Source organism: Ranitomeya variabilis, chromosome 5, assembly GCF_051348905.1.
Source record: "Ranitomeya variabilis isolate aRanVar5 chromosome 5, aRanVar5.hap1, whole genome shotgun sequence".
NCBI classification, from domain to species: Eukaryota; Metazoa; Chordata; class Amphibia; order Anura; family Dendrobatidae; genus Ranitomeya; species Ranitomeya variabilis.
In genome coordinates this window covers 335,333,903-335,357,887 of record NC_135236.1, presented here as the reverse complement: position 1 = coordinate 335,357,887, position 23,985 = coordinate 335,333,903, and positions in this window count along the sequence as shown.

Sequence of the window (23,985 nt, the reverse complement as noted above, 5' to 3'; positions counted from 1 at the left end):
TAAACCAACTAGCCCCCTTAATCCTGGCAAACAAATCAGAAAGCAAAGGCAAAGGGTATTGGAATTTGACCGTGATCTTATTCAAGAGGCGATAATCAATACAGGGTCTCAAGGAGCCATCCTTCTTGGCAACAAAAAAACCTGCTCCCAATGGAGAAGAAGATGGCCGAATATGCCCCTTCTCCAAAGACTCCTTAACATAACTCCGCATGGCGGCATGTTCAGGCACAGACAGGTTGAAAAGTCGGCCCTTAGGGAACTTACAGCCTGGAATCAAATCAATAGCACAATCACAGTCCCTATGTGGTGGAAGGGAACTGGACTTGGGCTCATCGAAAACATCCTGGAAATCTGACAGAAACTCAGGAATTTCAGAAGAGGGGGAGGAGGAAATTGACATCACAGGAACGTCATCATGAACTTCCTGACAACCCCAACTAGTCACAGACATAGATTTCCAATCCAACACCGGATTATGTACCTGTAACCATGGAAACCCCAGCACAATAGCATCATGCAAATTATGCAACACCAGGAAACGACAATCTTCCTGATGGGCTGGCGCCATGCACATGGTTAACTGTGTCCAAAACTGAGGTTTATTTTTAGCCAATAGTGTAGCATCAATGCCCCTCAAAGGGATAGGACTCCGCAAAGGCTGTAAGGGAAAACCACAACGTCTGGCAAATTCTAAGTCCATTAAATTTAAAGCGGCGCCTGAATCCACAAATGCCATGATAGAAAATGACGATAATGAGCAGATCAGGGTCACAGATAACAGAAATTTAGGTTGTACAGTACTGATGGTAACGGAATTAGCGATTCTCTTGACACGCTTAGGGCAATCAGAAATAACATGAGCAGAATCGCCGCAGTAAAAGCACAACCTATTCTGACGTCTGAATCCTTGGCGTTCAGCTCTAGAAACAATCCTATCACACTGCATAGGCTCAGGACTCCGCTCGGAAGACAACGCCATAGTGTGCACAACTCTGCGCTCACGCAAGCGCCGATCAATTTGAATGGCCAGAGACATAGAATCACTCAGACCTACAGGCGTGGGGAACCCCACCATAACATCTTTAACAGATTCAGAAAGACCCTTTCTGAAAATTGCCGCCAAAGCATCCTCATTCCACTTAGTAAGCACAGACCATTTTCTAAATTTCTGACACAGGGCCAACAAGGTTTTCTCAGCATGATCCACAGAATTAGGTTCATCATACAATAACCCAAGCACCTGAAAAAAGGTGTCTACATTAAGCAAGGCCGGATTCCCAGATTCCAGGGAAAATGCCCAATCCTGAGGGTCGCCACGCAACAGAGATATGACAATTTTTACCTGCTGGATGGGATCACCAGAGGAACGGGGCTTCAGAGCAAAAACAGTTTACAGTTATTTTTAAAGCTCAAAAATTTGGACCTGTCCCCAAAAAACAGATCGGGGGTAGGAATTCTAGGCTCTAAAACAGGAGTCTGCACGATATAATCAGAAATACCCTGTACTCTAGCAGCAAGTTGATCCACACGAGAAGCAAGTCCCTGAACATTTCATGTCAGCGCCTAACTCCTGAGCCACCCAGAGATAAAGAGGGAAAAAAACACAACAGAGTACAGAAAAAAAAATGGCTCAGCACTTTCCCTTCTATTGAGATGCGGTTAACTCATTGTTGGCCAGTTGTACTATTATGATCTGGTGGCCTAGGAGCGGCATGAGACGTACTCTGGAGAATGTGGTAACTGTACTGACCGCAGACCCTGGACTTAACACCGCAACTAGAAGTAGCCGTGGGATGTACCTACCAATCCTAGACACCTCGACACAGCCGGAGGACTAATTAACCCTATAGATAGAAAAAGGGAAAACTATCTTGCCTCAGAGAAAATTCCCAAAGCATAGGCAGCCCCCCACAAATATTGACTGTGAGAGGAGAGGAAAAAACATACACAGGCTGAAAACAGAATTTAGCAAAGGAGGCCAATCTAGCTAAAATAGGAAAGATAGGACAGAGAACTATGCGGTCAGTATTAAAATACTATGAAATGTCCACCACAGATAATACAAAAACTCCACATCTAACTAAAGACATGGAGGGTAAATCTGCCTCTCCAGAGATTCCAGCTTGGCTGCATAAATCCTTACACAGATAAAGCTGGACAAGAAAAAACATGCAATGCACTGAACAATGAGGCCCACAACATGTGGGCAGAAAAACAAGCAGAACTTATCTTGTAGAAATGAACTGCAAGCAGGAGCGACCAGGAAGGGATGTGAATCCTCCAGAAACAATGAACAACTGGCACTCACTAAAGGGTGAAGCCAGACTAAATAGCCCCGTCCGAAGTGGACGCACCTGATGACTGCTGTGAAGGACAAACAGCAGCACTACCACTTATAACCACCGGAGGGAGCGCAAGAGCAGAACCCACAACAGAATTCACAACAGAGCTGACCGCGACACATTTAGAATGAAAGCACCAGTATGTATCAGACTGCAATGTTAGCTAATTCTCAACATTGCATGATAGTATAATTCTCAATATTATGAAAAAATGACAGTCATTGTGGGATATTATGTATATCATGGGTTTTTGACAGGTATAAAGCGGTTGTTTTATACATGACAGGTATATGAATATAAAAAATAAAAATCATCACATGTACAATTAACATACATCGTTATACTTCTTACAAAATAGATAATATACAGTATATAGTTCAGCGATAATTGTTACAGTATTTTATTTTCCTGCTGTTACTTTTGTTCATGTATTACCGGCTTCTTCCTCAGTTGTGAATCTCACCTTTTCTATATAAATAGTGCAATAATTCTCACCCACGGACAGTTTTCCTTTAAAAATATGAATATTATTGAATATAATGTTTTACGTATGTTACAGTATTTTATTTTCCTGCTGTTACTTTTGTTCATGTATTACCGGCTTCTTCCTCAGTTGTGATTCTCACCTTTTCTATATAAATAGTGCAATAATTCTCACCCACGGACAGTTTTCCTTTAAAAATATGAATATTATTGAATATAATGTTTTACATATGTTACAGTATTTTATTTCCTGCTGTTACTTTTGTTCATGTATTATCGGTATCTTCTTCAGTTGTGATTCACACCTTTTCTATATAAATAGTGTAATAATTCTCACCCACTGACAGTTTCCCTTTAAAAATATGAATATTATTGAATATAATGTTTTACATATGTTACAGTATTTTATTTCCTGCTGTTACTTTTGTTCATGTATTATCGGTATCTTCTTCAGTTGTGATTCGCACCTTTTCTATATAAATAGTGTAATAATTCTCACCCACGTACAGTTTCCCTTTAAAAATATGAATATTATTGAATATAATGTTTTACGTATGTTACAGTATTTTATTTCCTGCTGTTACTTTTGTTCATGTATTATCGGTATCTTCTTCAGTTGTGATTCGCACCTTTTCTATATAAATAGTGTAATAATTCTCACCCACGGACAGTTTTCCTTTAAAATATGAATATTATTGAATATAATGTTTTACTTATGTTACAGTATTTTATTTTCCTGCTGCTACTTTTGTTCATGTATTATCAGCGTCTTCTTCAGTTGTGATTCTTACCTTTTCTATATAAATATGGGCAAATGAATTGTCCACTCCAAGTGTCTTTAAGATTCTGTGTGGCAAACTGCATTGCCTGTATTTAAAGAGAAAACACCCGCCCACAAGTTCTGACAGAGTAAACTATTTTATACGCCTCAGCAACATATTTATGCGAGTGCTGCATAAATATGTTTATACCAAGCAATACATAGGTAATACGGAATATAGTGTACAGAGTATTGAATGATTCTGATTAAGTCGTTATAGTATAAGTAATTTATATTAATTAGTATAAGTAATTTATATTAATTATATATTCTTGCAATCTTTCTTATTTAAGGGGCGTGTATGTCTCCCGATTATCGCAATAATTTCGTCACGCCGAATTATGAACTCTTTGATTCCATAGCTGCGGAATAGTTAGAAGATAATGAGCCTGCTCTTCACCTTATCACAGGTAAGAAAGCTATATATATACATATATATATATATATATATATATATATATATATATATATATATATTATCTGTGTTAATTCCCCCACAAATACTGGTTATGCCGTAAAACTATAACAGCTATTAACTATTGTATTACACAAATTATGTCATTATACCGTAAAACTATATTATACCGTGTCAACTGCTTTAATCCTTTGTATGTAAACATGGTCTATGTGCAATTTCTCATACAGATAGTGACACGCAACCATCGGTCTATATGCCGGAAAACTGAGGTGCTCCCGAACCATGTCAGGATCTGGACCCAGACGTCGAGATCATAGATGTCAAGAACACTGTAATTTCACAGCTACCCGATGCTCCTAAAAGACGTGGAAATTCGTTAAGCAGGTGTCTCAAGAATAGAAAAGGTAATGGTTCACTTGAAATACATACGATTCTCACTTTTCTGTAATAGTTATAATTTATTTACAACTGGTAAACTAGCTGTCAGAAAAATTCAATTTGAAAAAGGGAATATCTCCGTCTCGACGAGTTTAAACAATGCGCGGTCCATTAAACCAGGAGCTGCGGAGGTGCAATTCCCGGTTCATACTTGTAAGTATATATCTGGTCTGCTCTATACTGGATTTATGCAAATATTGTTAGAATGATTTCATGGGTAACTGTCGCCGTTAAGTTTTCAAATATTACGCAGGATCATAGATAAGTGTCGGCGTGTAGCTTTTCCAATTTTACACCGATTTCGCGAGTAACAGATGCTTGCATCTTTACTTTTAGACACGCCGGATCTTCAACCACGAGATTTGCAGCGGTGTAATTACGGATCTGCGCAGAATCAACCACAAAGAGCTAATGCGTCTGTGAGAACAACGCCTCTTTCACCCATCTGTGTTGTAGATCGTGAGGAAAGCTGCACGGCACTCAAACACTCCGGGAATCCAAGCCCTAAGATTTCACGTCAAAAATCTAAGAACGCTTCAAGAAAACGATTTGCATCACAGATCGCTAGTCCCTGTATAACTCAGGAGGCCAATAGCACAGTCAGCACCCCACAAGTTACTTCTGAAAACAGCGAAATTGAACAGCTCTCCGAGGGTATGTGGTCACCCACCGTTCCGTTCAATATACGGGTGCGTCAAGCTGTACAGTCTGCAGATTCTGCTCTTGCAGGATCTTCTAGCGATTTTGACAATGTACTACCTCTAAAGAAACGCGCAGTATCACGGCACCGCGTAAGTAAAAAACATACTGTTACTGAACATTCATCTTACACAGGGGGCCCTGTGTGGAGTGATGAACACATCAAAATCTTTATTGCCATGTCTGCTCAGTACGTCCATATCAAACTCGCACAGATCAAGCTAAAATCTTTCTGTGATACGTATGAAAGATTAATAAATGCCTGTCCAACTCCTGACATTATCGCTGAACTATATGCTTTTAAACTAAATCATGCATGTGTACATACACACCACCTGTGAATTTTTAAATAAATCAAAATCCACATGGCTAATTATTATTATTATATGTGAATAGCGACTCTGATAAAAAATCAAGAGATCGCTGAAATTGTGGGATATGTTAATTCTACCTTCTAAAATTCATATTACAAAAAGAAGCCACAAATAACTGTTTGTGTGTGTCTTTGTGCGCCGCTGTATTGAGATTTAGCTGACATTACAGAATCGTATCAGAGGGGCAGCTGGCTGCCAGCTTTGCATGTGCATTATCTGTACAGGGTTGGGCGTTATCACACCTAACACAGCCCTGGACACGCTGAAAATTATGCTGACACTGGACAATTCATTTGCCCATATTTATATAGAAAAGGTAAGAATCACAACTGAAGAAGACGCCGATAATACATGAACAAAAGTAGCAGCAGGAAAATAAAATACTGTAACATAAGTAAAACATTATATTCAATAATATTCATATTTTAAAGGAAAACTGTCCGTGGGTGAGAATTATTACACTATTTATATAAAAAAGGTGCGAATCACAACTGAAGAAGATACCGATAATACATGAACAAAAGTAACAGCAGGAAATAAAATACTGTAACATACGTAAAACATTATATTCAATAATATTCATATTTTTAAAGGGAAACTGTCCATGGGTGAGAATTATTACACTATTTATATAGAAAAGGTGTGAATCACAACTGAAGAAGATACCGATAATACATGAACAAATGTAACAGCAGGAAATAAAATACTGTAACATACGTAAAACATTATATTCAATAATATTCATATTTTTAATGGGAAACTGTCCGTGGGTGAGAATTATTACACTATTTATATAGAAAAGGTGCGAATCACAACTGAAGAAGATACCGATAATACATGAACAAAAGTAACAGCAGGAAATAAAATACTGTAACATACGTAAAACATTATATTCAATAATATTCATATTTTAAAAGGAAAACTGTCCGTGGGTGAGAATTATTGCACTATTTATATAGAAAAGGTGAGAATCACAACTGAGGAAGAAGCCGGTAATACATGAACAAAAGTAACAGCAGGAAAATAAAATACTGTAACATACGTAAAACATTATATTCAATAATATTAATATTTTTAAAGGAAAACTGTCCTTGGGTGAGAATTATTGCACTATTTATATAGAAAAGGTGAGAATCACAACTGAGGAAGAAGCCGGTAATACATGAACAAAAGTAACAGCAGGAAAATAAAATACTGTAACATATGTAAAACATTATATTCAATAATATTCATATTTTTAAAGGAAAACTGTCCATGGGTGAGAATTATTGCACTATTTATATAGAAAAGGTGAGAATCACAACTGAGGAAGAAGCCGGTAATACATGAACAAAAGTAACAGCAGGAAAATAAAATACTGTAACAATTATCGCTGAACTATATACTGTATATTATCTATTTTGTAAGAAGTGTAATGATGTATGTTAATTGTACATGTGATGGTTTTTACTTTTTATATTCATATACCAGTCATGTATAAAACAACCGCTTTATACCTGTCAAAAAAAAAACACATGATATACATATAATCCCACAATGACTGTCATTTTTCATAATATTGAGAATTACACTATCATGCAATGTTGAGAATTAGCTAGCATTGCAGTCTGATACATACTGGTGCTTTCATTCTAAATGTGTCGCGGTCAGCGATTACAGAAGCCACAAACAACTGTTTGTGTTAATCTCGCAGCATTTGCAAATAAGAGCAAACTTAATACAATACATATTACAGAAGCCACAAACAACTGTTTGTGTTAATCTCGCAGCTCCATATAATGAGGCTGTTGTTATAAAAGAAACACGACATACCATGGGGGTAATAAAACACAGTGCACTGATTACAGAATGCAATCGCTGTATCAAATTAACAATATCAAAATCTAATATAAAAACAATACTGTGATAATAATCCCTGTATCAAACTATATCAAACTGTATCAAAAGCTGACAGCCAGACAAAGGAGGGACAGCTGGCTGACAGGGCGGGGAGGGGTTACACCCTTTTGATACATCTTGATAGGGGCGGGGCACCTGTCAGATTGAGTTTGACGAATGGACCCGATTATACACTACTATAGACTTTCTGCGTGATTGCATTTTCCTCTGAAGTTTCCTATAGACTGCTGAGCTGCATTTGATATTTGCACCAAGTGTTGTGGACTTGAGTTTCTCTCTGCACCTGTTTGAATCACCGAGTGATAATATAGACTTTACCACTTATAAAACTGTGTCCTGTAGTTGTCTTGTTCCACGCAAAGAGTCTCCTGAGTTATCCCCTATAATTATTACACCATCTTTCCTGCCGGGTCCTTTCACTGTAGCTTTCGTTCCTGAAGCTGCTGATGCTAGTGATGCTGGGGCTATGCCGGTCCCCTAATTCTGGATGGCTGGGCACTTTTCTTAGGTACAAATGTTGCGGGTATCTATATTGCTTGGGCTGCTCAGGCCCTACTGACTCTAGGAAGCTGTCTTCCCCTAACTACAATGACCCCTCCTACATTAACTATTCACACTGCTATAGGTAAAACTATGCTATTCCCCATCTTGTGGAAAAACTAGGGTACTGAACTTTCCCAATAAACACTAGCTGCAATCACATGTAAAACATTATAATTGTACAAATCAGTAAAACAATTATTTACCCAGTATTGGCAAAGGGGATTTGCATCAACCTCCTTACAACCTCATCACATCACTATACATCGCCACTTCGAGGCAGAGTGCTGATAAATGCTCCTCCTCTACCTCATCAGTGCCGCTCAAGTTTTCAATTGTATTCGCAGGACACTAACACAATTGAATTTCAGAAAGCAGGATCCGGTACACTCCTTGTTCTCCAAGCCAATGATGTATATATGGCAATTTTAGTTTTCTATGTGATGTATATACAGTAGTTTGCTGCCCACTGGATGTGGAATTCAACTGTTAGCCTAGCTGTTTGTTAAACTGCTGGACAGTGCCATGCACTCGACGCAGGGACCTGGCTGACTCCCAATGTGCAGCAGTGTGATAAGGTCACTGCTGACATCACTCGTGCACTGCAGATGATTAGACAACTGTGAGAAGGTAAGCGATCTAATGAAACCAAAGAAACCAAAGAAACAGGGAAGGTTAATTAAGGGGAAATAGGGTGAGGGGACAGTATGAGTTGAGTGGGGTGTGTGAGAGGTGCACTAAATAGAGACTGGGCAGTTTGGAGTTGCAGTAACAAGAGGGGGTTCTCAATGTGATTTGTCTGAAGGTGAGAAGAGTGAAGCCAGCACTGATTGGTCAAATGGATTCCCGGTAGAGCCAGTGCCGACACCACTGGAGTGACACGGGCTATGGAGGTGAGTATAGGTGTTATTATTTTACAAAGATTAAATATAGGGATTGAGAATGGGTTGACAGAGGGACAAACCCTTTAAACCAGATGGACTTATTTCTATGTTTTCTTAAAGCTATGAAAAAAACTCAAAAGAAAATTGAGATTTTGAGGGGGAGAATTTCCTTGCAAAATATATGAATTTGCCAAGTTAATAAGTTAGAAGTTAGTGTAGTATTATAGTTTTATTTACAGACAGATTTACTAAGAAGCATATTTTTAATTTAGCTATAACAGCAATGTTTGCAAAATTCAACTAAAAGTACAGACATATTGGTTGTCACTTTTAAATTTGTTTCACAGCAACTGATGGTAAAAATGTTCACTTTGTCACAGGCAGTACATGCTGACAAAATAAAAGTGGGTCATGACTTTCTAAGAAGCTAATTAAAAAATGACAGCGAATATGGTTCTTCTCGTGTTGTTTTTTTTTTCTATCACTGAAACTTATGATGTAATAATAAATGGCAATTTTTACGTTTTTGATGAAAATAGTGTTTTACTAAATCAATAGTGCATGTGCTGTCATGACTAATGTAATTATTTTAAGTGTTTTTAGACTTAACCCATATGTAAACTGCTACTTTACTGGGAATATGAAATATTTTTCAAAAGTACTTGCCCTACTTTATATCTATTACCAGATTTCACAATAAACGCTACATACATTGAATAGATATCTTAGACGTAAAAAAGATATTTATTTTAAAAATTCATGTCAGAATAGCTTTATAATTTTCAATAAACTTTAATGCTATGTTCACAAGCTGCTTTTTTGTTGCTTTTCTACTGCAGCCAAAACAAGATCTCTTGGCAGTAAAAAAGCTACAGACAAAAAGCAAGCTTTGCTGGCATTTTTTGCTGCCTTCCTTTCTGCATTTTTGCTGCATTTTTCAGAATCCCAAAGTTCAGCTTTGCCTCCAACATACCAGCATGAACAATGCGAGATGTAAGGTCACCAGTGCAAGATGTATGTGAAAACAAAGCATTTTTTTTAAAAAAGGGCAATTTGATCAAATTATTTAGTAGAAAAAGATTTTTGTCTGAAAAGATAGTGACTTTTTTGTTCATATGAATTCATTAAAAAAATACACAATTACAAATGTAATTGCTTACCTAAGACTTTAGCAGGGCATTGAGATGGCAGTCACTGTTTACTTTCACACATTATAACCAACAAATACAGTGGCACTCTGTAGCGCTATAGCATGTAAACATGAAATATATGAAATTTGAATTGCATTACTGTTCTAGAAACATGGAAAAATTGAGAATACTTAGCACATTACTTTCACACAATGGCACTGCATTGAGTTGTTGGACATTGTATATTTTCACAAATTTGTATGACCATTGACTTAGTCAAGCATTGTTCAATTTCACACATTCGTTGGCAATTGTTTACTCTTAGGCTACTTTCACACTAGTGTCGTACGACGCCCGTCGTAATGCGACGTTGCGACGTACCGATGCATACTGTGAAAGCGCCGCACAACGGGGGCAGCGGATGCAGTTTTTCCACGCATCCGCTGCCCCATTGTGAGCTCCGGGGAGGAGGGGGCGGAGTTCCGGCCACGCATGCGCGGTCGGAAATGCTGGACACGACGCACCAAAAAATGTTACATGCAACTTTTTTTGTGCCGACGGTCCGACGCAACACGACGCAACCGTCACACGACGGTTGCGACGTGTGGCAATGCGACGCAATGCATCGCTAATGTTAGTCTATGGAGAAAAACACATCCTGCAAGCAATTTTGCAGGATGCGTTTTTTTTCCAAAACGACGCATTGCAACGTGCGTCGTACGACGCTAGTATGAAAGAGGCCTTACAAATTGAGATGCATTGTTTACTTTATCACATCACTAATTTAATTAAACTGTACTAATACTAACAGCCATGCTCAGGTGAGGAAGCCAAGACATATTGGTTTAAACTTTTGAAATTCACAAAAATGAATGTATTTCACATTCTGCTGTATATGCTTTTTTTGCAACTAAAAACGCTGCAAAATCTGATGGCATAATTTTTTGTTGCGCATTTGTTGCTTTTTTTCTGCACTTACTCATTGCTCTATGGGTGGAAAAATGCTGCAGGTTGTAACCCTAACCCTAGTTCTAACCCTAACCCTAGTTCTAACTTCAACCCTAGTTCTAACCCTAACCTTAGTGGAAAAATAAAAGTAAATATATTTTCTTTATTTTATTATTGTCCCTACCTATGGGGGTGATAAAGGGGGCTTTGTTTATTATTTTTTTATTTTGATCGCTGTGATAGGTTCTATCACAGCAATCAAAATGTACCTGGAACGAATCTGCCGGCTGAATCGGCGGGCGCACTGCGCATGAGCCCGCCATTTTGGAAGATGGCGGCGCCCATGCAGAAGACGTACGGACACCAGAGGTCGGTAAGTATGCGGGGGTGGAATTGGACAGCGGGGGGGTGAGATTGGACTGCGGGGAGAGCGGACAGGAGGACGGAGGGGCGTGGAGCACATGACAGGACGGAGGATGGGGCGGAGGATCGGTGGCAGTGGCGGGGGCAGATCGCGGTCTCCAGCCATGGCCGATGATATTGCAGCATCGGCCATGGCTGGATTGTAATATTTCACCAATTTTCATTGGTGAAATATTACGATTGCTCTGATTGAACGTGAAAGTGAAACGTCACTTTCAACAGCCAATCAGAGCGATCGTAGCCACGGCTGAAGTACCACTCCCCCTGTCCCTGCAGGTCGGGTGAAATTACAGTTAACCCTTTCACTCGACCTGCAGTAACGCGATCCTTCTGTGACACAGCATATGCGTCACAGGTCAGATTGGCACCGACTTTCATGACATATACGCTGTGTCACAGATCGGGAAGGGGTTAAAAACAAATGGTAATTAGATATGGGCGAACCCGAACAGTAAAGTTCATCCATCAATCCCTCATCCATCCATCCATCCATCTATCCATTGAGCCATCCATCCCTCATTCAGCCATCCCTCTATACATCCATCGCTCATCCATCCATCCAGACATCCCTCCATCCCACGCAGTAAACTCAATGATGTCACCGCTAGTCACTGATGCTACACTCGCAGAAGCTCATTCTCCCAGTGGTTCTCAACCTGGACAGTCGCATCTTGGCACCATCCAGGTTGAAAACTGTTTATCCCCAGACATAGATTACAGCATGGGACAGAACAACAGACTGGTGAGGAATATGGTTCTTTTTTATTTTTGTTTTATTACAGGAGACTATAGCTTCAATGGAATAGGCGTTAGGTAAGCATAGCTGTGTTTGTTATTTTTAAATTAAAAGTGTGAATTTTTATTTCAAATGAAGGTCTTTATTATGGCCGTATGTTTATTCACAATATAACTGTAGGATTAGTAATGGATAGGAGTCTTATAGAGATACAAAGATATATACAAAGGTGCAAGTGGGAAGAGTCAGGCAAAGCACCATAATTGGCTCATCTAATAGATGTGCCTTTTCTGGGCTGCTGCGGGCTGCTATATTTCAGCTGAGGGGGGCCATATCCATTGCCCCTTACCAGCCTGAGAATACCAGCCCCCAGCTGTCTGCTTCAGCTTGGCTGTTTGTCAAAAACAGGGGATATCCCACATTAGTCTTACTGGTAATTCGGTTTCTAGGAACCTTCCACGACAGCGGCACAGGAGGATGTCTCCCTGCCCTAATGGGGGACAGGAACACAAAGAGGTTAAATACCCTCCCCTTCCTGCCACCTCCAGTGTTTTTTCTGGATACAGTAGTATGTATAATTACCAACTCGGTGCAGGAACTCCTCAATAAATATCATTAATAGGGAGGGAAATTAGTGCTGTCGTGGAAGGTTCCTAGAAACCAAATTATCGGTAAGACTAATTCTATTTTCTCTAGTCACCTTCCACGACAGCGGACTGGAGCAGTACCAACAAATAATTTCTTAGGGAGGGACGACAGCCTGCAGAACTCGTCTGCCGAATATTAAATCCCTGTTAAATTCTAATCTGTAGTGCCTGGTCAACGTGTGAACCGAAGACCAGGTGGCGGCTCTGCAGATCTGCTCCGTAGATGCGTCTCCTCTCTCTGCCCAGGATGTCGACACTGACCATGTAGAGTGGGCCTTTAGTGATAAAGGGGGGATAAGTTCTGAGATGAATATGCAAGGGCTATGGCCTGCTTAATCCAATTGGCAATTGTGTTCTTTACCGCCTTTTTGCCCTTGTTCCTTCCTGAGTATTGGATAAATACATTTCGATCAATCCTCCAGCTCTCAGTCTGTTGGAGGTAGAAAAGAACCGTCCTTCAGACGTCCAAGGTGTGGAAGGACTCTTCCTTCCTGTTGGAAGGGTCTGGGCAGAATGAGGGCAGCACTATGTCCTGACCTCTTTGAAAGTCTGACATTACTTTAGGTAAAAACGATGGGTCTAGACGAAGGATTATACTGTCAGTTGTTACCCTGAAATAAGGCTCTTGCATAGAAATAGCCTGTATCTCTCCTACCCGTCTAGCGGAGGTAATGGCGACTAGAAAGACAGTTTTGAGGGTGAGAACTTTCAAGGAAGATTCTGATAAAGGTTCAAGTGGAGATTGTGTCAGACTATTTAGTACCAAATTCAAGTCCCAGGGGGGAACACGATTACGCACTGTGGGACAGAGTCTACTGGCTGAAGTCATGAAGCATTTTATCCAACGATGGTTGGCCAAATTCTGATAAAAAAAGAACTAAGTGCCGAGACCTGAACTTTTAATGTACCTCAGCCTAAGTCCTAACTCTAAACCTTTCTGGAGGAAGTCTAGGATCTAGGCCACATTCGGATGGAAAGGGTCCGGAGTATTCGGAGAGCACCATGAAGAAAATTTCTTCCAGACTTTGCCATAAATGGCATTGGTTACCAGCTTCCTACTTTTCTGAACAGTCTGAATTACTTCATAAGAAAGACCTCTCGCTCTCAGAATTTTGGCTTCAGTAGCCATGCTGCGAGGCTCAATCTGTGTCGGTTCGGGTGTAATAAAGGACCTTGATGAAAAAGGTTGCTCTTCTGGGGTAATTATATTGGACCCTCATGGGCCATCTCCAACAGTGCACTGTACCAACCCCTTCCCGGCCACATAGGGGCAATCAGAATTGTAGTGACCTGTTCAGATCGGATTTTCTGGAGAGTTTTTGACAGAATCGGGATAGCTGGGAAAGCATAAGCAAGGTCGAACTCCCAGGGGTGTGAGAAAGCGTCCATGCCCAGTGCTTTGTCTGTCATGTTTAGGGAAAATATGCTTGTAGTTTGGCATTCTGGCTGTTGGCGAATAAGTCTACGTCCAGGATCCCCCATCGGGAAACTAGAGAGAGGAAGACTTCCTGATCCAGGCACCATTCTCCCGGATGTATATCTTTCCTGCTGAGAAAGTCTGCCTTGGTGTTGGCAGACCTCTTTAGATGGACTGCCATGATAGATAAGAGGTGCTGTTCTGCCCAGGAAAAAATTTTCACAGCCAGATTTTTTAATTTCTCGAACCTTGTACCCCTTAGATGACGGAGGTAAACTACCGTGGTCACATTGTCAGAGTATATTTTGACATGGTGACCCTGGAGAAGAGTCAATGCGGCCTTTAAGGCCTCCTCCACTGCCTTGAGTTCCCATGAAGTTTGATGAGCAGGCTCTGATGTTCGGAGACCATATGCCCTGAAAGTGAGAATTCTCTACTCCAGCTCCCCATCCCCTTTGACTGGCATCTGAATTGAGAATCTTCAGTGGGATCTGGTCCCAACTGACCCCCTGTTGAAGATTTCGGAGACAGAGCCACCATGTCAGCGATGTTCTGATGTGATTGGGAAGGAGAACTTTCTTTGACAGGGAGCTCTGTTGCCTGTCCCAAGAAGACAATATGTGTGTCTGAAGGATTCTGGTATGGGCCTGGGCCCATGGTACCATCTGGATACAAGAGGTTAGGGACCCCAAAATGGACATGGAATGTCTCAGAGTAGGAGTCATCATCGTTTTGTACTTCTTTATCCTCTGCATCAGATCCTGTTGTCGCTCTTTGAGTAGAAAGGATTTCCTTAACTCTGAATTCAGAAGAACTCCTAGGAATTTCTTCCTTGTGGACGGAATCAGATCTGATTTTTCCCGGTTTGGAATCCATCCCAGGTATTCTAGGATTTCTAGGGTCCTCACCACATCCATGTTTAAATGGGAGGTTGAAGGAGCGACAATGAGCAGGTCATCTAGATATGGTATAATGCAAATCCCCTGAAGCCGTATGAAAATCACTGCCTCCGCCATGATCTTTGTGAACACCTGAGGTGCTGATAAGATTCCGAACGGGACGGCATTGAACTGATAATGTGTGATCATCCGGCCCTGGGAAATTGCGAATCTTAGGAATTTCCTGAATTTCTGATGGATGGAGACGTGATAATATGCATCCCTTAAATCCACTGTAGCCATCACTGTTATGGACTGGTGATTTAGGAGCGACATGCGACTAGCTCTGAGCAGGTGGTATCTATACAGACCGCAGTTCCTGATCTTAACACAACACTAGAGATAGCCGTGGGATGTTCCTGTCACTCCCTGGACACCTCGTCACAGCCGGAGAACTAGCTAACCCCTAAAGGTAGAAATAGGAAAGCTATCTTGCCTCAGAGAAAATCCCCAAAGGATAGGACAGCCCCCCACAAATAATGACTGTGAGAGGAGAAGGAAATTACATACGCAGTATGAAACAAGATTTAGCAAAGGAGGCCACTTCTAGCTAGATAGATAGTACAGGAAAGAACACTGTGCGGTCAGTAACAAAAACTAGAAAAAGTCCACCGCAGAGATATGTTAAAATTTCCACACCTGACTAAAGGTGTGGAGGGCAAAATCTGCAGCCCAGAGCTTCCAGCTTAGCTGAATAGATCCATACCGATAAGCTGGACAAATGAACAAAACATAGAATGTGCTGAACAATAAGTCCACAACAAGTGGACTGCAAAAGGACAAGCAAGGACTTATCTTTGCTGAACGGGTCAGAGTGTCAGGGAAATCCAAAAGAGCTGTGACTCCAAGCAGGAACAATTGACAACTGGCATTGATTGAGGAATAAAGCCAGACTAAAATAGCCAAGCAGAAAGACGATCAGTGGAAGCAGCTGCTGATGCTAAATTCAAGAAGCAGCTATACCACTCAAAACCACAGGAGGGAGCCCAAGAGCAGAATTCACAAAAGTGCTACTTACAACCACCGGAGGGAGCCCAAGAGCGGAATTCACAACAGTACCCCCCCTTGAGGAGGGGTCACCAAACCCTCACCAGAGCCCCCAGGCCGATCAGGACGAGCCAAGTGAAAAGCACGAACCAAATCGGCGGCATGGACATCGGAGGCAACCACCCAAGAATTATCCTCCTGGCCATAACCCTTCCACTTGACAAGATACTGAAGCCTCCGCCTCGAAAAACGAGAATCCAAAATTTTTTCAACCACATATTCCAACTCCCCCTCAACCAACACCGGGGCAGGAGGATCAACAGAGGGAACCACGGGTACCACATATCTCCGCAACAACGATCTATGGAAAACATTGTGGATGGCAAAAGAGGCTGGAAGGGCCAAACGAAAAGACACTGGATTGATAATCTCAGAAATCTTATAAGGACCAATAAACCGAGGCTTGAACTTAGGGGAAGAAACCTTCCTAGGAACATGACGAGAAGATAACCAGACTAAATCCCCCACACGAAGCCGAGGACCAACACACCGACGGCGGGTAGCAAAACGCTGAGCCTTTTCCTGAGACAACGTCAAATTGTCTACCACATGAGTCCAAATCTGCTGTAACCTGTCCATCACGGAATCAACACCAGGACAATCAGAAGGCTCAACCTGCCCTGAAGAAAAACGAGGATGGAAACCAAAATTACAAAAAAAGGCGAAACCAAAGTAGCCGAACTGGCCCGATTATTAAGGGCAAACTCGGCCAACGGCAAGAAAGCAACCCAATCATCCTGATCAGCAGACACAGAGCATCTCAAATAGGTTTCCAAGGTTTGATTAGTTCGCACAGTTTGGCCATTTGTCTGAGGATGGAACGCCGAAGAAAAAGACAAATTAATGCCCATCCTAGCACAAAAGAACCGCTAAAACCTGGAAACAAACTGGGAACCTCTGTCAGACACAATATTCTCCGGAATGCCATGCAAACGAACCACATGCAGAAAAAACAATGGAACCAAATCAGAGGAGGAAGGCAATTTAGACAAAGGTACCAAATGGACCATTTTAGAGGACCGGTCACAAACCACCCAGATAACAGACATCCTCTGAGACACAGGAAGATCCGAAATAAAATCCATGGAAATATGCGTCCAGGGCTTCTCAGGGACAGGCAAAGGCAAAAGCAACCCACTAGCGCGGGAACAGCAAGGCTTAGCCCGGGCACAGGTCCCACAGGAATGCACAAAAGAATGCAAATCCCGCGACAAGGAAGGTCACCAAAAGGACCTAGCAACCAAATCTCTGGTACCAAAAATCCCAGGATGACCAGCCAACACAGAACAATGGACCTCAGAAATTACCTTACTTGTCCATCTATCAGGAACAAACAGCTTCCCCACAGGACAGCGGTCTGGTTTATTAGCCTGAAATTCCTGAAGCACCCGCCGTAAATCAGGGGAGATAGCAGAAAGAATCACCCCTTCCCTAAGAATGCCAACCGGCTCAAGAACTCCAGGAGAATCAGGCAAAAAACTCCTAGAGAGGGCATCCGCCTTAACATTCTTAGATCCCGGAAGATATGAGACCACAAAATCGAAACGGGAGAAAAACAGAGACCATCGAGCCTGTCTAGGGTTCAGCCGCTTGGCCGACTTGAGGTAAATCAGATTCTTATGATCGGTCAAGACCACAACGCGGTGCTTGGCTCCCTCAAGCCAATGTCGCCACTCCTCAAATGCCCACTTCATAGCCAACAACTCCCGATTGCCGACATCATAATTGCGTTCCGCAGGCGAAAACCTTCGGGAAAAAAAGGTACATGGTTTCATCAAGGAACCATCAGAGTTCCTCTGTGACAAAACGGCCCCTGCCCCAATCTCAGAAGCGTCAACCTCAACCTGAAAAGGAAGAGAAACATCAGGCTGACGCAAGACCGGGGCAGAAGTAAATCGGCGCTTAAGCTCCTGAAAGGCCTCCACAGCCTCAGAGGACCAATTTGCCACATCAGCACCTTTCTTCGTCAAATCGGTCAGGGGCTTAACCACACTAGAGAAGTTGGCAATGAAACGGCGATAAAAATTAGCAAAGCCCAAAAATTTCTGAAGGCTCTTCACAGATGTGGGTTGAACCCAGTCATGAATGGCTTGGACCTTAACAGGATCCATTTCTATAGACGAAGGAGAAAAATAAACCCCAAAAAAGAGACCTTCTGGACCCCAAATAGGCACTTAGACCCCTTCACAAATAGAGCATTATCACGAAGGATCTGGAATACCATCCTGACCTGCTTCACGTGAGACTCCCAATCATTGGAAAAAATCTAAATATCATCCAAATACACAATCAAGAATTTATCAAGATAATTGCGGAAAATATCATGCATGAAGGACTGAAATACAGAAGGAGCATTAGAAAGCCCGAAAGGCATCACCAGGTATTCAAAGTGGCCTTCGGGTGTATTATATGCAGTTTTCCATTCGTCACCCTGTTTAATACGAACAAGATTATACGCCCCTCGAAGGTCAATCTTGGTAAACCAACTAGCCCCCTTAATTCGAGCAAACAAATCAGAGAGCAAAGGTAAAGGGTATTGGAATTTGACCGTAATCTTATTAAGAAGGCGATAATCAATACAGTGTCTCAAGGAGCCATCCTTCTTGGCAACAAAAAAGAATCCTGCTCCCAATGGTGACGAAGACGGACGAATATGCCCCTTCTCTAAAGACTCCTTAACATAGCTCCGCATAGCGGCATGCTCTGGCACAGACAGATTGAAGAGTCGGCCCTTAGGGAACTTACAGCCAGGAACCAAGTCGATAGCACAATCACAGTCCCTATGAGGAGGAAGGGAACTGGACTTGGGCTCATCGAATACATCCTAGAAATCTGACAAAAATTCAGGAACATCAGAAGAGGGGGAAGAGGAAATTAACATTAAAGGAACGTCACTATGTACCCCTTGACAACCCCAACTAGTCACAGACATCGATTTCCAATCCAACACTGGATTGTGTACTTGTAACCATGGAAAACCCAGTACAACAACATCATGTAAATTATGCAACACCAGAAAACGACAATCTTCCTGATGTGCTGGAGCCATGCACATAGTCAGCTGAGTCCAATACTGAGGTTTATTCTTGGCCAACGGTGTAGCATCAATACCCCTCAAAGGAATAGGGCTCTGCAAAGGCTGCAAAGAAAAACCACAGCGCCTGGCGAAGTCTAAGTCCATTCAGTTCAGGGCAGCGCCTGAATCAACAAATGCCATGACAGAGAAAGATTACAATGAGCAAATCAGGGTCACAGAAAGGAGAAACTTAGGCTGTACAGTACTAATGGTAACAGATCTAGCGACCCTCTTAATACTCTTAGGGCAATCAGAAATAGTATGAGCAGAATCACCACAGTAAAAACACAGCCCATTCTGATGTCTGTATCCCCTCTGTTCCGCTCTAGTCAGAATCCTATCACATTGCATAGGCTCAGGACTCTGTTCAGAGGACGCTGCCATATGGTGCACCACTTTGCGCTCGCGCAGGCGCCAATCAATCTGAATGGCTAGGGAAATAGATTCGCTCAAACCAACAGGCATGGGGAACCCCACCATAACATCTTTAAGGGCTTCTGAAAGACCCTTTCTGAAAATTGCTGCCAGAGCATCCTCATTCCATTTAGTGAGCACAGACCATTTTCTAAATTTCTGGCAGTATAATTCTGCCGCTTCCTGACCCTGACACAGGGCCAACAAGGTTTTTTCCGCATGATCCACAGAGTTAGGTTAGTCATACAATAATCCGAGCGATTGAAAAAATGCATCTACATTAAGCAACGCCGGATCCCCTGACTCAAGGGAGAATGCCCAGTCCTGAGGGTCACCACGCAGCAGAGAAATAACTATTTTAACTTGCTGAGTGGGGTCACCAGAGGAACGGGGTTTCAGAGCAAAAAACAATTTGCAATTATTTTTAAAGTTCAAAAACTTAGATCTATCCCCGTAAAACAAATCTGGAGTAGGAATTCTAGGCTCTAAGGCTGGAGTCTGAACAACATAATCTTGGATACTCTGAACTCTTGCAGCAAGCTGATCCACACGAGAAAACAAACCCTGAACATCCATGTCCGCACCCAAATCCACCCAGAGATTAAGAGGAAGGAAAAAGACAAAACAGACTAAAAAAAAAAAAAAATGGCTCAGAACTCTTTTTCTTTTCCTTCTTTTGAGATGCATTCAACTCATTTTTTGCCAGTTGTACTGTTATGGACTGGTGATTTAGGAGCGACATGCGACTAGCTCTGAGCAGGTGGTAACTATACAGACCGCAGTTCCTGATCTTAACACAACACTAGAAATAGCCGTGGGATGTTCCTGTCACTCCCTGGACACAGCCGGAGAACTAGCTACCCCTAAAGGTAGAAATAGGAAAGCTATCTTGCCTCAGAGAAAATCCCCAAAGGATAGGACAGCCCCCCACAAATAATGACTGTGAGAGGAGAAGGAAATTACATACGTAGTATGAAACAAGATTTAGCAAAGGAGGCCACTTCTAGCTAGATAGATAGTACAGGAAAGAACACTGTGCGGTCAGTAACAAAAACTAGAAAAAGTCCACCGCAGAGATATGCAAAAATCTCCACACCTGACTAAAGGTGTGGAGGGCAAAATCTGCAGCCCAGAGCTTCCAGCTTAGCTGAATAGATCCATACTGATAAGCTGGACAGATGAACAAAACATAGAATGTGCTGAACAATAAGTCCACAACAAGTGGACTGCAAAAGGACAAGCAAGGACTTATCTTTGCTGAACGGGTCAGAGTGTCAGGGAAATCCAAAAGAGCCGTGACTCCAAGCAGGAACAATTGACAACTGGCATTGATTGAGGGATAAAGCCACACTAAAATAGCCAAGCAGAAAGATGATCAGTGGAAGCAGCTGCTGATGCTAAATCCAAGAAGCAGCTATACCACTCAAAATCACAGGAGGGAGCCCAAGAGCAGAATTCACAAAAGTGCTACTTACAACCACCGGAGGGAGCCCAAGAGCGGAATTCACAACACATCACCCAGTTCTGACCTATTAGGGGAATAGCAGATCTTATTGATTCCATTTTGAATCTTCTGTATGTAATCACCCGATTTAAGGGTTTCAAATTGATAATTATCCTGTGTTTCACCGAAGGTTTCCTGATTAGAAATCGGTGAGAATAGTCACCTCTGCCTATCTCCTGTTGAGGAACTGAGAGATTACTCCCATCTGGAGCAAATCCTGAAGGCCCGAGCAGAATGCATCCTGCGGATGAAGACTTTGTAAAGGGTCAACCCTTAGGCGACAAGGGGGAGGACTCTCGAACTCCAAACTTAGACCATCTTGAATGGTACGGAGTACCCACGGGTTTGAAGAGATGGAACGCCACTGGCTGAAAAAGTTCGAAAGGAGATCCCCGACCCTGTGGGAATAGTCACTGTTTATCTGGGGTCTGCTGGGTCTGGGGAACAAGGATATTCCTTCCTTTTCCCCCTTTAGGGTAGCTCCAGCGGCCTGTTTTGCCCTAGCCTTTGAAATCCCTTTGAGAGGTCTGATCTCTTGAGGGACGAAAAAACCTCTTTTTTGGAATCCTCTGCTCGGGGAGTGCCTTCTTTTTATCTGTGGCTTTGTCTAAAATATCATCCAGGGCCTGACCAAACAGGTATCTACCCTGAAACGGAATGGTGCAAAGTTTTGCTTTGGATGTAATGTCGCCACTCCAGGACTTCAGCCACAGAGCTCTCGTGGCCGAGTTACAAAGCACCGTGGCTTTGGATGCCACTCTGACAGATTCCGCTGAGGCATCAGCAAGAAACCCCATAGCTTTTTGGAGCAGGGGAAGGGAATCTAGAATCACTTCTCTCGATGTTCCCTGGGTAAGGTGATCCTCTAGAGTACAGAGACAAAGAAACAGAGATGTAGCTACACATGTAGATGCTATGTTTGTCTTAACCCCTTAAGCCCCGAGGGTGGTTTGCACGTTAATGACCGGGCCAATTTTTACAATTCTGACCACTGTCCCTTTATGAGGTTATAACTCTGGAACGCTTCAACGGATCCCAGTGATTCTGACATTGTTTTATCAAGTATAACTCACAAAACTTTGCCCTCAGTGTAATGCCCCGTGACCAGGGGAACAAATACCACTGAATACATAATACATATGTCACTTTTTTGGAAAATCTACTGTATATTAGACTCCAGAACAGGTGGTATATTTGAATAAAATATAATTTATTAAACACAAAAAGTTAAAACCAGATATACATCTGAATAAATCAACAGATAAATAAACAAGTGCAGATTCCATTAAAAGAGGGACTACATAGCCGTAAGGAAGCCACCATAAACCTACAGTGCTATGATACCTGATGTATTTCAATAATAAGCCTCTCTATGAAATATCAAACTAAATAACAAGGTAATTCACTGTCATGAATAAAGTCCTAAAGAGCGCCTATGTTAGCCTATGTTGTTAGTGTTGTAACCAATGTCTACCAGTTAGACTATTTAAGCACAACTACAACCAAAGCATGTGGAATGATATGCGCCGGAATAGAATACATGGACTAGTGATTACAAAGTTCTAATAACTAGAGGCTAGTGGAAACAGAATAAATATGGTACTTTACCAAAGTGCTGTAGTGTGGCAATACCTCGGCGTCCCTCTGCCTCGACGCGCGTTTCACAGACCGCTTCATCAGGAGGCGTGTCTTGGCAGGGGGAAAGCCGGGTTTTATGTGTGAAGGAGCTATTGCGATTGGAGGACATTCTGTTGAAGGAGGACCCGGAGAATGATTGTTTCCGCCTGCGACGTGTCCTTAGTTACTAGATGCTAGAGTTTCTATGGGGAAGCTGTTGCACATGCGTGAGTGACGCCAGATAAGCGTTACTAAGGAAGTGACACACTGTTACCGCCCAGCGGCGTGTCCATGGATACTGTGTACCGGCGTTTCTGTAAGAAAGTTATTGCGCGTGCGTGAGCAGCGCCATACAGATGCTGCCAAAGAGATAGTCGACTTCATTGGAAAAGTGCCGTGTGCAATGTTAAATGAAGCTTAACTGAAGCATGGGGCAAAGTGTCTATAAATACTAATGCAGCAAAGTATGTGCATTTGCTAAGGGTATTGATAAGGACGTGACAATCATCATTTAAAAGGGCCGTAACATGACTTAGATATGACTAGACATGAGCTTGATAATAAAATATCTGTGAATGTTGGTATAACAATAATGGTTACATTTGTGAAGGGCATGTGTGAAATACAAACAGCCATAAAAAAGTGATTAAGTGTTAAGTAGATAAGTGCATATACTGGGGCTGACTCAATGAGAGAGTCATGCAATAAATATTGTGATAGCTAGTTATTTAATAACGAAATATTCGTGTCAGAAAGACATTTTAAGCCGAGAGAATGTCGGCGCATGCATCCATGATGGCCCGGTGTGTGAAATAGGTGATGGACGGGCGGACCAGCGGTGACACAGGCCCCCCATCAGGATTGATGGGAGGGCCCGGAGCAGCGCCTTGGTCCGCCCCCCATCACCACCCGGTCCCAGCACCCAAGCATGCGCACCTCTCAGAAATGAAATGAGGAAATTGGTGCTAGGTATGTATAATAAAGGGAATGGGATAAAATGGAAAAAATATATATAGAATAAAATAGGTGGCTGTATCAATGTGATTCCCTCCCTCTACTGGGGCTAATAAAGTGCATAAAGTGATAAGGATATGTAAAACAATAATAAGACAATGATGCTGAGGTTCGTGAATATAATCAGCTGAATGCATACAGCTGATTAAGAAAAAGGACCACTCCCTAATGATATGG